Source organism: Carassius auratus, chromosome 16, assembly GCF_003368295.1.
Source record: "Carassius auratus strain Wakin chromosome 16, ASM336829v1, whole genome shotgun sequence".
In the NCBI taxonomy this organism is placed as follows: domain Eukaryota; kingdom Metazoa; phylum Chordata; class Actinopteri; order Cypriniformes; family Cyprinidae; genus Carassius; species Carassius auratus.
Window position 1 is genome coordinate 20,746,635 of NC_039258.1, and position 16,345 is coordinate 20,762,979.

Sequence of the window (16,345 nt, forward strand, 5' to 3'; positions counted from 1 at the left end):
ATGGAAGAAAACAGAGACGGAACAACCAGATGGAATGGCGAGGCAGAAGCAGGAGAGGTGAAACACAAAACAAGGAGTCCAGGAGGGTGGTGGACCGGCGGAGGAAAAACAAAGGGGAGGGACGGAGGGTCAGGTCCAAAGGAGGAAAATAGAAAAACAAATGAAAACAAAAACATGGGTAAATGGAGGACATTAGATGATGCCCACCCAGGCGGAACAGAGGGCCATCACACCCATGTGGTCAGGGCAGAAGACCCCCCAGGGCGGAGCGGAAAAACCACCACCTCCTCATAGTCAAGGCCAGAGTCCCCCAGGGCGGAGCGGAAGACCACCACATCCTCATAGTCAAGGCCAGAGTCCCCCAGGGCGGAGCGGAAGACCACCACATCCTCGCAGTCAAGGCCAGAGTCCCCCAGGACAGAGCGGAAGACCACCACATCCTCGCAGTCAAGGCCAGAGTCCCCCAGGGCGGAGCGGAAGACCACCACATTCTCGCTGTCAAGGCCAGAGTCCCCCAGGGCGGAGCGGAAGACCACCACATTCTTGTGGCTGACCCCATGGGAGGACGAAGATCACCAGTGACTTGACTCAGTCCTCGAAGATCACCGGTGACTAGCCTTGTCTCTGGAGAGTTCATGGGAACCGGACTCGACTCTGGAAGGCCATCGGTGACTAGCCTCGACTCTGGAAGGCCATCGGTGACTAGCCCTGACTCTGGAAGGCCATCGGTGACTAGCCCTGACTCTGGAAGGCCATCGGTGACTAGCCCTGACTCTGGAGGGTCCACGAACACCTTACTCGACTCCGGAGGGTCAACCGGGAACTGACTCAACTCTGAACAGTCAATGGGCACCTGACTTGACTTAAGACTGCCTGTGGAGACGTGAGACACCTCTGCTTTGGGCACTGCCTCTGGAACTGCATCGGGCACCGCCTCGGGAACTGCATCGGGCACCGCCTCGGCCTCGGGAACTGCATCGGGCATCGCCTCGGCATCTCAAACAGCATCGTGCACCGCCTCGGCATCTCGAACAGCATTGTGCACTGCCTCGGCATCTCGAACAGCATCGTGCACTGCCTCGGCATCTCGAACAGCATCGGGCACCGCCTCGGGAACGTCCTCCTGGACGGCAGCGGCCCGCTCGGGAATGTCCTGCTGGACGGCAGCGGCCCGCTCGTGAACGTCCTGCTGGACGGCAGCGGCCCGCTCAGGAACGTCCTGTTGGACGGCAGCGGCCCGCTCGGGAACGTCCTCCTGGACGGCAGTGGCCATCTCGGGAACGTTCTCCGGACCTTGAGTAACGGCAGACGCCTGTCTCCTCCTCCGTCCTTTATGATGGCGAGTCGGTGGCACTCAGGAGACTCAGGTGTTGAATCGGCCATCTTGTGCTGTGGTGCTAGGCTGGCGGCCATCATGGGTTGTGGTGCTGGACTGGCGACCATCTTGTACTGTGGCGCTGGACTGGCGGCCATCTTGTACTGTGGCGCTGGACTGGCGGCCATCTTGTGCTGTGGCGCTGGGTAAGCGGCCATCTTGTGCTGTGGCGCTGGGTTAGCGGCCATCTTGTGCTGTGGCGCTGGGTTAGCGGCCATCTTGTGCTGTGGCGCTGGGTTAGCGGCCATCTTGTGCTGTGGCGCTGGGTTAGCGGCCATCTTGTGCTGTGGCGCTGGGTTAGCGGCCATCTTTTGCTGTGGCGCTGGGTTAACGGCCATCTTGTGCTGTGGCGCTGAGCGGGCGGTCATCTTGTGCTGTGACACTGGGTCGGCGGCCATTTTGTGCAGCAGCACAGGACTGGCGGCCATCTTGTACTGTGGCGCTGGACTGGCGGCCATCTTGTACTGTGGCGCTGGACTGGCGGCCATCTGGTTCCACGGCGCTGGCTCGGCCGATCTGCATTTCCCCTCTCCTCTCGGGACATACTGGGGAACTGGCAGCCCCCAACCGAATCCCGGGTCGACGGGCGCCCACAGTGGAGATCGCTGCCGGACCTCCTCCCGGCTGTTTGTTCCGGAGCGACCTCCCCTGGTTCCCCGGAACACCACTAGGCGAGAGCCCTCGAAGTCACCTTTCTCCCTCTTGCTGGCTGGGGAGAACATGGCAGCAGACATACCGCTGGATCCTTGTTGATGGAGTCCTTCTGTGATGGTTGGGTTTAGGATAAACACAAGGAGAGGGCAGGATCCAATAGCAAGGTATGGGTTTTATTAACAGAAGGGTAAATACAAAATAAACAGTCTTGATAGACAAACAAACCAAAAGAGGGAACCGGATGAAACGGGAAACTCGGAGGAACGAGAAGGTAGGTGAAGTCTCGGGAGACGAGAGCATAGACACATAGGATAAGGACTCCATACAGACAACAGAGAAAGACAGCTATATATAGGGAGACTAATGACAAAGGATTGTCAGAACCTGTGCGATTTAATTGGAGTGCAATTACTGTGACGACATGACCAGACTAGCGGAATTAAAGTGCCTATGATGAAGTGCCTAAGGAGAAGTGAGCTCACTAGGGGACACCCAGGAAAACAGAGACTGACAGCGTGACAATTACAATAGCCGGTATTAACAGTTTACGTGATCTTGCTCTTGATTTTATTATTTGTATTATTTTTTTATTATTATTTATTTGCCGCTAAGCAAATATATCACACATCCGCGCGGTATGAACATCTACGGTAATTCATGTTGGCCAAAACACACATGGAAACGCGTTGTGAAATAAAATATCACCGGCAATCATAGACATTCGCATTCGGACAGGATTAGTTTTCTCAGAGGATCACTGAGTTTGCTGAAAAACGGTAGGTAATTTGCTCTGGAATTATCACAGAGGTTGTGTGAGAAAAACACAGACATGGCAGATTCGGACGGGATTAAAATCACCAAGTACGTCTGTGAAACGCAGATTTCTCTAACGACCCCCTGTAAAACTAGTCCCGTCCGAATAGGGCTTATGTGTCATTTCTTGGATTATCCATGACTGCTTTTATATTTTGTGGTAGTTCATGAGTCCCTCGTTTGTCCTGAGCAGTTCAACTGCCTGCTGTCCTTCAGAAAAATCCTCCAGCTTCGGGACTTTCTTTGGTTATCCAGCATATTCTGCATATGTTAACCCTTTCCAAAAGTGACTATGATTTTGATATCCATGTTTTTACATTGAGGGCAGTTGAGGGACTCCTACACAACTACTACAAAAGATGAAATGTGATATTTTTTTTAAATTCCTGATAATTTACTCACCCCCAAGTCATCCAAAATGTTTGTCTTTCTTTTTTCAGTCGAAAAGATATTAAGGTTTTTGATGAAAACATTCCAGTATTATTGTCCTTATAGTGGACTTCAATGTCTACCAAATGGTTGAAGGTCAAAATTACAGTTTCAGAGCAGCTTCAAAGAGCTTTACACAATACCAGGCGAGGAATAAGGGTCTTATCTAGTGAAACGATCTGTCATTTTCTAAAATAAATAAATAAATGCTTTATAAATGGAAATGTTCACCTTGCACAGCTGTGCGATGCGCATCCACGACTTCACATAATACGTAGTTACGTTGAAAAGGTCATTCTTGACGTAGGCGGAAGTACTGCATTATAGGAAAAGGTTGTCTTGATACTTTAAACTAGGTCAGCCATAGCTACAATGAACCAAGCTGTTTACCTTATGGCAACATGCATATTTTCAGATAAATGGATGCAGGGAATGCTCTAGAGACCATTGAATGACTGAATTCAGAAGGAGGGAAAAAGACTATTAAATAAAGAGCTATTAGTTCTGCATATTGTTGAGTTAGAGTGTGCCGGACCTCCGCTGGACTAATTGTCAGGCCTCCTGCCTTCTGTCTGGAGGATAATTGCCCTCTGCTTTGCCATCGTTCACCTTGCAGCTGTACAACTCCCTGTGTAAGATGAGAAACTACTGCAAAGTGTGTGTGTGTATCCACCTGCGCAGTGCAGAAGTTAGTCCATTCATCACACCACATTAAAACTGCTCCTCTGGTGGTCTTTGCTGTGGGGTCTTTTGAAAGCTATACATCGCCCGTCATGTGTACTCTTTGTTAGCTGGAGCATAATTTGTTAATTACCTAGTGCAGCCTGTCAATGCAGGTCATATATCACTGGCCTCTGGTGTAAACACTAGACTGTCTGATATAGTGAAAGATAAACTTTCACCTGTCTCCTCTTCAAGGGTAAACCAACTGCCTAGTATGAATGCTGAATAATATAATATAATATAATATAATATAACATAATATAATATAATATAATATAATATAATATAATATAATATAATATAATATAATATAATATAATATAATATAATATAATATAATAATTGCTCTATAACAACACTATGGCAGACAATATAATAATCAGTAAACAATTATTCACTTCTAAGCAATGTATCTTAATAACATTATACTTCAAGAGTCCATGTAAAGAGGCATGAAAATTAACTTAATTTGCATATCTACTTCTTCCTTCTCAGTTCACTTGTCTAACAAATTATTTATTTATTTATTACCCCAGCACAGGGGTGATTCATTTTTATTTAGAATATTTATCCAGACAGACATTAGTTTATGTAATTAGTCTTTCAATAAAATATTAACAGACTACTTTTTTATGATAAAACATGCAAACAAATGTTCCAATGACAGTGCAATATATTGTCCTTATTGAATATAAATATATTCACATAGATCATTTAGCCTACAGTATCTAAACTAAATGCATTATCAAAGTACTGTATACAGCAACATATACAAAAATAGTCCTTTATAGATTGGACAGTTTAACTGACTTCAGTTTAAGCTTAAAAACAGTAATGCAACAAATCCAAATAAACACATTGATGTTCTTATGTTTGATAACTATATCTGAAAAGCATGTGCGGTAGAGCAGGGGTGGGTAATCCTGGCCCTTGAGATTAATTTTCCTAAATTAGCTCAAGCCCTTACCAAACTCACCTGAAGGTCTAACCAAAGTCTTGCAAATGTACTTGAAAAGGGTTGGTGTGTTTGATTAGGCCTGAAGTTAATCTCAGCAGGATTGTGGATCTCAAGGGCCAGAGTTGCCCATCATTTGATGTAGAATGGCATCTAGCCAACACCTCACTTATTCCAGAACTACCTTCGTTGCATTACCAATAGCATTCCATCTAGACAAACGTCATGTTCTTTTTTTTTTTTTTTTTTTGAGGTTTGATAACAGGCAGTAGGCAGTGATTCAAGATTTTAATTTTATAGTGGCAGGATGTATATTGACTCTTACCAGCACTGATCACAATAAGGGAGAAAATAATCCCCATCATCCATGTAATCTGTCAGAATGGTATTTGAATTCAGAATCTTGAAATGGTTGGATGAATCAATGCAGCCTTGCAAAACTGTATTCATAACCTGTCTCCAATAGAGTTACATGCGTATATGGCCACACTGGACACTGTTGCATTACAGACTGCAGTTTACACCCATACATAGAAGGATGCAAGCAATACCTGACTGAGTAGCATTGTCCTGCTAAAACTAAAGAGGTGTATGTTGTTCCAAGACATCTTAATACCTACCGAAGTGAATTTCTATTATTTTCTTCTTCTTTTGAACCCAGCCTCTTGCTTTCTGATGTATCAAGTCATTGACCCTGTCCTGTCTCTGTAAATTATGTCACCCATGCAGCACAGCATTAATACAGAGTTTTTAATGCTCCAGGCCCCTTGCCTCACCTAGACAGTTTGGCATGATGTTTTTATTGAATGCTTCTTCAAATATAGAATAAGCTGTATGTTGTCAGATAAATAGATCATTGTGATGAAGAACATCTCTGTTCACAAAACTCAGTTTAATTTGTAAATTCACAGTACAAAATATGCTCTCCAATATATAAAAAAGACAAGGCATTGAATATATTAAGGGCTGGGCAAGTTGTTATTATTAAAAATGCGTTATTATCACATTAACGCATTAATTGTGTAACGCCTGAACTCAGACAAGCACTGTAGATCCAAATGCGAGCTTTATTAAAACACACCGTGGTCAAACAGGCAAGGTCCAAACACAAGCAAACAGGAATATCCAAGGGCAAAACAGAATTGTAATCCAGAAACGTGCAATGGTCAGGGCACAAAACTCAAGGCAATGGTCCAAGGTCAAAATCCAAATGGGCAATCCAAAGTAACTAAACCAACAAGACAAAGGAAACAAGACAATGGCACAAGACAATGGCAATGGCAGGGAAAACGCTTGGTAGAGTCCACAACAGCAAAACAATACTTCGCAGTCTGTGAACATGCTGACTCGTGTTAAAAAGTGCCAGACAGAAAATGATTGTAGAAGCAGAGGGAGCGGTGAACAGTCAGTACTCAGGTGAGGGCTCCCTTTGCTGGCGTGGTGTTACAGACAGGGTTCTAAATTAACACTCGCCAAATGCGGGTTAAAATTCATTTTGGCGGGTGTTAATTAAAACTTACTAGCCAGTTCGGCTGGTGATGCATGACATGAGGCTCTGTTCTCGGTCATTTATCCCCCTGGCAGCACTTCCTACATTTCCCATGAACACTGTGCTGTAATGCTACGTGATGACGTTTCATATGCTCATTGTCTGCACGCAGTTTGCAGTGAAACCAGCGCGAAAAAACATGGAAACGAATAGCGTCCATCAGAAAACACAAGGAAAAAGAACAAATGGAGCCAGAGCAGGGAGCATAGACTGAAAGAGGAGGGAGTTAGCTATTAAAGAAAAAAATTAAGATTAAACTAAATGTGGCGGTGGTTGGGACAGATTTATGGGGGCAAAAAGAGGAATGAGGCAGGGGATGAGGATATTACTGAGAAAAAATCAATCCGTGATGACGGTTTTGCAATCCATCCCCTCAGTTTATAAACTGTACTCACAAATTCATAAACTGTTCCCTCGGTTTAACAAATTGTACCCACGGATTAACAAACCGTGCCCACGAATTCCCAATCTGTGCGCTCAGATTTTGTAAACCGTACCCTCGGTTTTTGAAACTGTACCCACGAATTCATAATCCGTGCGCACACTTTCACAATCCGTTCCCTCGGATTTGTATTTGTAAACTGACACGCATTAGTAGCTCCGCCCCCACCGGCAGGTTCATTTCTGTTTATTAAACATTATTTTTCATAGTATCCAATGAGCCCACGATCAGCATTCACAAATAGTCTTCTTTTTAGCGTTTATTTTAATAGTGATTATTACATTAATCACCAATAGGATAAGACACAGCCGCCTGTATTTTATAAAAAAAAAAAAAAAAAAAAAACGCTAAAAAGAAAATAAGGGTAAAAAGCAATACAAAACAAATAATATGCCGGTTATGTTTTCATTCCTTTTCTCTCTAACTGAATGCAATGTTATTTTCGGCCTCATTATTTATTAATAACATTAACAGTGAAACATGCATCTAACTCCGGCAGGTGGGGTGGATGGAGCTTAGTATAATAAAATCAGAAAAATAAGTCTTCATGCATGATAAGAAAGAATTGTAGATAAGCATTTATAAAACTGTCAAAGTTTATTTAAAAATAAAGAAATTCATGAATTATTTTCTTGTACTCATTTATTTAGCCTACAAATTAAAATGATAAAAATAACTTATATATTATTATATATTATTATACAGGTTATGCATAAGAATCTTTTATCCAAAACAATTTACAACAGAGGAAAAAATTACTCCAGAGTTAGTCACAATGCCAGGTTTATTGTACAATAATAATCAGTTGCTATTATAAGATTATTCCTTTATTATTATTAAACCTATTCCACATAATAATAGTCAATAAAACTGTATGTCAACAGGAGCTTGCTGCATGAATCCGTGAGTACGGTTTACAGATCCGTGGGAACAGATTGCGAAAGTGTGCGCACGGATTATGAATTTGTGGGTACGGATTCAAAAACAGAGGGTACGGTTTACAAAAACTGAGCGCACGGATTGGAAATTCGTGGGCACGATTTGTTAAACCAAGGTAACAGTTTATGAATTTGTGAGTACGGTTTATAAACGGAAGTTTTCCATGCCAACAATGTTAATAAAATGATCAAATGGTACTCATAATTTGTTATTTTTACCGGGAAAAAAAAATGGCTAGTGGAAATTCTGATTGGCTGGTAACTTTAGAAAGTTACCAGCCACATTGGCTGGTGATCAAAAAAGTTAATTTAGAACCCTGGTTACAGAATCCCCCTCCCTATGAGTGCCTCCTAGCACTCAGCGCGGACGTTGTCATGGTCATTGTGCTGGTCGAGCAGGAAGTCAAGGTAAAGCAGAGACATAGACCGACCACTTGTCTGTGGCAGAACAGGCAGAGAGTTTTTGAATGGCCTCCGTGGCTGTAACAGGACAGAAAGTCAGTTCGGGAACGGCCTTCGTGGTTATGACAGGACAGACAGTGAGTTCGTGGATGTACTCCGTGGCCATGACAGGACAGGCAGAGAGTGTGTGGATGGCATCCTTGGCCGTGACAAAGCAGACATAGAGTTCCGAAGCGACCGCCGCCCCCTCTTGGGGCACTGGAGTGAGTTTATGATCAGAAGCGGCCTCAGGAGCAGACTCGTGGACAGAAGAGGTCTCACAATGTGCAGCCCACACACTCAAAATGGTGACCGCCATTACAGGAAGCACTGAGGTCAGTGGAATAGTTTCTGTGACTACTATGACAAGGCGAGGCTCAGGCGTGGCGGCCATTTCAGCCGGGGATTCAGGCATGGCGACCATCTTGGGTGAAGGCCCTGGCTTGACAGGCCTGTCGTGACTAGACTTTGGAATGGTGACCAGGTTGTGGCGAGACTCTGAAATGGCGGTCATGTCGTGACAAGACTCTGCAATGGTGGCCATGTCGTAACGATCAGATCAGATAATCAGTCTTTTAGTCCCTTTCAAAAAATATCCTTAAGGGCAACATCATTAAAGTCCAACATATAGTATACCTCACAAAAATCTGCCACATAATCCTCTATAGCCCGGTAACCTTGAGGAAGACAGAGGAGGTGTGAAACTGCTGGGTTCATGCCAGGGGTTGTGTGTTCAAAGCTACTGGATCTATGGTCTGCAAATTATTCGCTTGGTGGTGTCCGCAACAGCAAAACAATAGTTTGCAATCTGTGAACATGCTGACTCATGTTAAATAGTGGCAAACAGGAAATTATTGTAGAAGCAGAGGGAGCGGTGAACAGTCAGTACTCAGGTAAGGGCTCCCTCTGCTGGCGTGGGGTTACAAATTGATTAACGGCGACAATTATTTAATTTCGTGTTAAAACAGTTTTTTAAATTATTATGAAAGTCCATTGCTCACTGGCTCTGAATACACATACAGAAAATTCATGGGTCACACAAGGGGATGCTCACGATCAAATTATTTAGGCTAAGCATCGGCACAGTGGAGTGCATTGTTTTTATAACTTTCTGGTTTATTATTTTGAGTCGTATGGGATGCGGTAAAACACGGCCCTCTCACAATATGTTGCTTTACACATCTATTGTCTTTCCTCTCAGAAATATTCACACAATCATGCAGCACATATCAGAAGATCTGCACTCCCCCTTTGGGGGTCAAACACATTCCAGGACAGTTAAAATGATCTTGTGTTAGAACACCCTAATTATTTTTCCGCATTCCGCACACATGAGTCTCTACCCTCACATCAAGTGTTGTCCCTCACCGCACTCTGTTGCGATGGGTCCCGCAATCATGCAGGTCTCTAATAGGAAGGTGCCTGTTAAAATGTTATGATAGAGGCTCTGTACTCTGAGCATAACTTGTTTTTCTATGACAAATTATAAAATATTTTCTATAAAAATGTCCTGGCAGCAACAAATAGCTTGTTTTACTGTATATTTAATTTAATAATATTTATGTTATAAGTTAAGATTAACAATAAATATTTTAACTGCTACTATGTAAAAGGAATACTGCTGTACAGTATAAAAGCACATTATTTGTTTAAAGTGTTTGCAAACCATATGTTATTGCATTTGTTTTTCATATAGCAGTACTTTTAAATGAAAAAAAAAATCACAACTTTTGAATAGATTATTGTGCTAAACAATGCAATTAATCTTGATTAATCGCAGACAATCATGCAATTAATCAGGATATATATATATATATATATATATATATATATATATATATATATATATATATATATATATATATATATATATATATATATATATATATATATATATTTGTTTTATTGTTGTCCAGCACTAATAATCATATTACATCATATTATATTAGATATAATAATTTCATCTTCATTTATTACCAAGTTTTTTGTACTTTGAGTCCAGCTTGCCTGGGTTTTCCCATCTTCCACCCAGTCATTATTGTGCTCTCTTTACTATTTTATTGATAAAAATACATAAAGACAAAAAAATCTACTGATGTGTTCTGATACATACGGTTGGTGCAAGGTTTTTGAAACCAGTTTCACTCGTGCACACACAAATTCAACTTGACTGTACAACACTCCTCTGTCACTGATTTGCATATGTTTGGGTGGTAATACACTGAAAGACCCACAGTCATTCTTACAGTTTACTCTGAAGTTTTTGCATGGTGCTGTTCACATGTACATTGTATATAATGCATTTCCCCCCTCACAGTTTAGTCCATTTAAACATGGAAACTACTAGAAATGTGCCTATGTTGCTATATATTTGAAATCTATGCTGCAGGTTTCAGCAACTTTTGAACTATTGTCATTTTTCTACACATACTTTTTGTAAAAACATGTGCAGTGAGGAAAGGTCAGAATCCTTTTTTTAAAACATGAATATAAATTGGTGCTTCAAAATCCAGACTGCAGGCAAACACAACACTTCCCTTCTTTGGAGGTTGTTCAGCATTTCATCGCTGCATTTCAACTCTAACTTTCCTTTCTAATATGTAAAGTAAGCACCCACCTTGTCCATTCTGGAGCAACCTCCAAATCAAAACCTGAAAACAGTGATCAATAAAATCTCCCATTACCCTGAAACATTATCTCTTTTTTTCCAGCAACTTTAGAACTGATAGTTAAAACTCTTCATTTTTGCCACCCTCTTTGTGCTTTTGATGTCCTCAAATGCCTCCAGGTCTTTAGACCCATTGTTTTGCTCTTTGAGAAAAGAACTTCATCTCCGCTGTGAGGTTTAGCATCTTTAGCTGACAATGCTGTCAAAGAAACCTGCCCTCTCACTCACACTCTCCACCTCTAAAGACACCCCAGGCACCAATTTAAACAGCAGCCTTTAAGTGCCAATACCTAGTGACTGCAGATGACAGCCTTAGAGAAGACCGATGGGGCTTGGAAACACAGAATACCTGTTCTGGCTCTGTTTACTGCTTACTGAACTAATCATGAATCAGTATTTTGTCTGTATGTACAAAGTGTGAATGTATATTAAAGAAGGTGAGAGCGATTTTTCGTACCATGTACCATTTCAGCTGAATCCCAGAAATGTGCCTGAGCGTTCAGCCTTGTCATGTTCGATCTTATTATGTAGCTATTGGAGTCTTGAGAAATTACACGTCTCTTTGACAGTTTTGTAAACAGAGTCAGGAGAATGGCTTGCGCCTTTCTTAGGCAATCAGAAAACACTCCCTGCCTGTGAATCATTTTGCACATTTTGGTTTGCTGACATCAGGTTGTCTGACGTGTCTTAGAAGGGCAGAGTATTGGAGAGAGGCTTTGTGGTTGAAGAAATGGAGGTGCTCTAATTCAGTGGCTAAAATATTCTAGTGTAATTGAAGAAAAAACTGGTGTAATCCCATTTTGAAGATATTGGATCCTATTTTAACGTTCTAAGCAGATGATCTAAGCGTATGGTCTCCACTTTTGCTAGTTTAACGACTGGAAAACGGTTGGTGTTCCCGAGCGCATTGGTCGAAATAGGTTGTTCCTATTCTCTTATTGAGTAATGGGTGTTTTTAGGGTGGAACGTGCAAAGATTGTCCGTGTGTCGTCTCCCATTCCCTTTAAAAGGCAGTTGCGCTCGTTCCATGGTGGATTTGCTATTTACATGGTGGAATTGGCAAGCTCAAAGACAGAACACATCTCCAGAGAGGAAGCGGAGCTGCTCGTACACGAGCAAACAGGTAGCCTAATTCTGATACATGCAATGGCTGTCCATTATGACATGTAGGCTTTTTTTATATTCATTTAGTCTACACATTTATAATCTTTAACATTTAAATTTTGTATTGTTTCATATTTAAAAAAATCTTTGTTTGCTGCTGCGTGTCCCCCTGTGTAATAAGCAAAGTGAATGTGACATTGTGGACCCGCTGTAGCAGAAATGAGTCGAACCAGACAAATCAAAGAGTCTATCACAGCTGTGTGCATTGAAACGAGAGCCGAACTCCTCAGGAAGTCATAAATCAGTTCTAGTGCCACAAGAACCAAGCAAGATAACCAACCAACCAACTTGTTCACACAACAGCTTTCAACATTAACACCAATAGAACAATTATTGACAATTTTAATTCGAAGAAGAGATTGTCAAATTTATTGTTCGTGATTGAAATGCAATGCTGGACATCACATGTAAACCCAGGAGATCAAGTTAAATACTTGCATTGACTTCCCCCCAGTCAGCAGAACCAGACTGAAATTCCTAAGGGGGAAGGGCTTTAAACCTTTGTCTTCACAGAAAAGTCCCTTTGCCAGAGAATGGCAAAGAAACTGCTTTTTGTACATTATATATGGACCAGAATGAACTCAAAAAGACTTATAAATGAATCGTTCCATTGCTTAACTCCATATTCATTTATGTGTAACCCACACATTTGACTATCATGTATAATCACTTATTGTGTATGTCTTTTTATAACTATAGGATACATAGTCATGTCTAGTATTGATATAATCGAATTTTCTTGCTTGATGTTGTCCTGACAATCATTTATTTGTAAAATATATCATAATCATGTTATAGGAATCATGTCCAAAATTAGACCCTGTGAGGCAAGAACCACATGCTTGGTAAGATAAACAAATGATTTATGACACCCCAGACCCAAGACCATATCTGATTGGTCAAGGCAACATTTGAGGTGTGGCCAACAAGGAAGTTTAAATACTTTAGACCCCATGAGATTTGGCTTTTAGTTCTAGCATTGCTTGTGCTATCAGTCATGCCTGCTCTTAGCTTTTAGCTTGTAGCTTTGCTACCTAGCTTTAGCTTGTAGCATCTAGCCATGCGGTTAGTCATCATTGTTCTTTGAGCGCGGTTCCAGCGTGCATGCCTGCTGCTACTATGCCACGATGAGAAGGAACACAACCTAGTCTCGTCAAACTTTATTTCTTTTCTTTTCCGTTTGAGAGTTTCGTGTTCTGAGTTAAGTTTTGTAACGTCGACCTCGTCTGCGCGTTTGAACTCCAACCAGCCACACAACTCCAGCTTCAGCCAACGCCCAAGCACGGGCTCCCGAAGAAGTCACTTCAGCCAACTGAACTTCCAGCCAATCAGCGACACCGGGATACCCCTTTCAACTGGAGTCCTTTTCACAGCAAACGAAGGCAACGTATCCCCAGATATTTGTTGTGCTGGTGTATCTAATATAATTTTAACCCCATTGAGGAACTCAATGCGAGCGCTAATTACGTGATTGATGGTTGTTCATGTTTATGCAATTTAACGTTTTGCTGTTAACTTGGGATTCCATATTTCCATTCTCTTAAACTCATCTTTCCCTAACTTTCGACCTTCCTGCAACTTGTGTGAATGTGTGTGTGCGTGCGTTTATGTGTTAGATTAGTTTATATGTCTTAGATTTATCTAATAAAGCCTTATTCATATTGAAAAGAGAAGTATCTTGTGTTTTGTGCTTACAAGTTAATGTCTTAAACTGCCAATCTTGTTACTGTGCTAATTGATAGTGTTTCACTATAGTTTGGATATTAGTATCCAGCGCAGATTTGATGTTAAACGGCTAGTTCACTGAATCGCAGGGCGTCTCCGTGACCAGCCGTGAAACAGTGATTCTGTTCAAATTCCCTTTAAAATCTTAAATGATTCCCTTTGAGCTAAATTGACCTGTTTCCCTTACACCGCCCAGAGGCGTATTTTCTGCTGACATGCTAATTAAATACAAAATATTGCGCCATTGACTTTAGACTTTAGACCTGGATTGAGTTGGTCTATGCCGCAGTCTATTTTCAGTTCCTCAAAATAGCAAAATGCCAACCATGTGCCTGAAAGCACCTATTTTTTTTTTTTTTGACCAGCATGCCCATACAGTAGGTGCACAAATTGGTGCAAATTCATTTGCTATTGATAAAATGCGGCGCATGATGGGAGAATGAAAACTGCGTCGGGCTGAAACTGGCAAAAACACTTGTGCTGTACCTTGCACTGCATTGTGTCGGGTGTATGATCGGGTCCCTTCAGGCCAAAATGGTGTTCAAATTGAGTTCATTTCAAGAGTCGCGATTTGCTGAGCTTGTACAAACATATCCACTTGTCTATAATCACATGCTTTCCCAACTGCTGTGTTCACATCACTGTCATTTTTGTTGTGCGTTAATGTTGTTTCTGAGAAGGACAGCACACATTTATGTATCCACACCTGTGGTCACAGCATAAAAATACTAGTAAAAATGAATGTTGAAAGAATACCTCTTTATATTGCCTGCCTTTCTATTAGTGCAATACATTGAATGACAATCATCTTTTGTCTACCAGTGATGTACTTCATGGGCAGTATGGCATTATGTGACTGAACTCATCTTATTTGATTTGGAACCTGTGCAATGAATTGTGTGTGATTGGAAGACATGAAGGATATACTTGATGCATCATTCAAAATGCACTGAGAGAAAGAGATGAAGGCTGATGTCCAAGGATCCTCCATATTGAGACAGGCTTTGATGGTACTTGATGATGTGGCAGAAGCCTTAGTAGGGCTGTTTTTTACTTGGATTTTATATGCCTTCCCTCGCTAACTTATCTCCTTCTCATTTGTTTTACACCTACTACTGCCAGGATCCTTGCAGTGAATTGAATTAGAACATCCCAAGCCCTTGGTCACATGGAATCGGCAATGGAGCCAAATTAGTATTTGCATGATTCATGATTCTCCTACTATTCTGTGTCCTTGATAATTAAGGGACTTTACAAAGAGACTGCATTTTACAGAGTTGTTTAGTACATAGTGTTTTTGTTGATTCGTTGCGATGACATTTATTTTATCAAGTCAGGTTAATGGTTAAACACAAGTAGTCATTCACATGGTTTTGTTCTGTCATATTGGTTCAAAATAACAATAGTTATAACCGTAAAGTTCTGAGTCATTATGGCCATTGACTCACATAATTGGATTAACAAAACATAATGAGCAATTTCAATGTGGATTTGCATATAATGTCACAGAATTGGGATCCACTTAAGACGGAAACAAGTAAATGTGAATTTTACCTTAGAAAGATCAATGTGAATCAGATATGGTTGATGTCATATGAGTATAGTATTGATGAATTCAGCAATACATATTTATTGATTAAAGTCCATAAAACACACATTCAATGTCCTATTCATTGGCACACAGTTTCCTTACTCCTCTCCTAATGCACTGACAGGATAAAGTATGCTGCATATATTTTGTTTATGTTCAGCTTTATCTAAATAAAGATGGCATAGGTTAACTGGGACTGTTCATTTAACATTTAACCTCAGTGCAATTAAAAAAGAAGTAAACATTTCTGGTGTTGACAACGAGAAGAAAACTCATTGTAATCCATGATCATGAAAGAAAAATGTGCATGCAATTTATTTGCATGTTTTGACAGAATGCCAAAAAAAGGTGATGAGTGAAGCAACTAAGCTCACTGTAAAATTGTATATGGCAAAATTTTAAGAGAAAGCTCAGTTGAATGTATCAGCATAATGATTTTAACAGCAGAGCCACAAAATGTGTGAGATCAACTGTGTAGTTCCCATTTTCTCCAGCATGTAGAATTTAAATTGCCTTTGCATATCATAAGATGATATGACACCTGACAAAAAAAATAAAATAAAAAATAAAATAAATAAATAAATAAAAATCACTGGTTGGTATTTATGAATGCTCAGGAAAGAAATAGTGCAAGTGTGTGAGGAAGAGAAATTAATATTCTGATTGTAGCAATGTTATTCTTAGCCCTTTCAGATGAACATTTCCCAACTAATCAAGCTGTTAATATGAAGAAATCTAAAGCCAATATATATGCTAAAGTCAATTTATTAACTATATAAGTTTTGTTAAAAGGGATAGTTCACTCCAAAATTAAATATTTTTATTATTCAAACCATTCAAACCGTAAGCTCTTGGTGCATAAAGAAGATCTGTAAAGT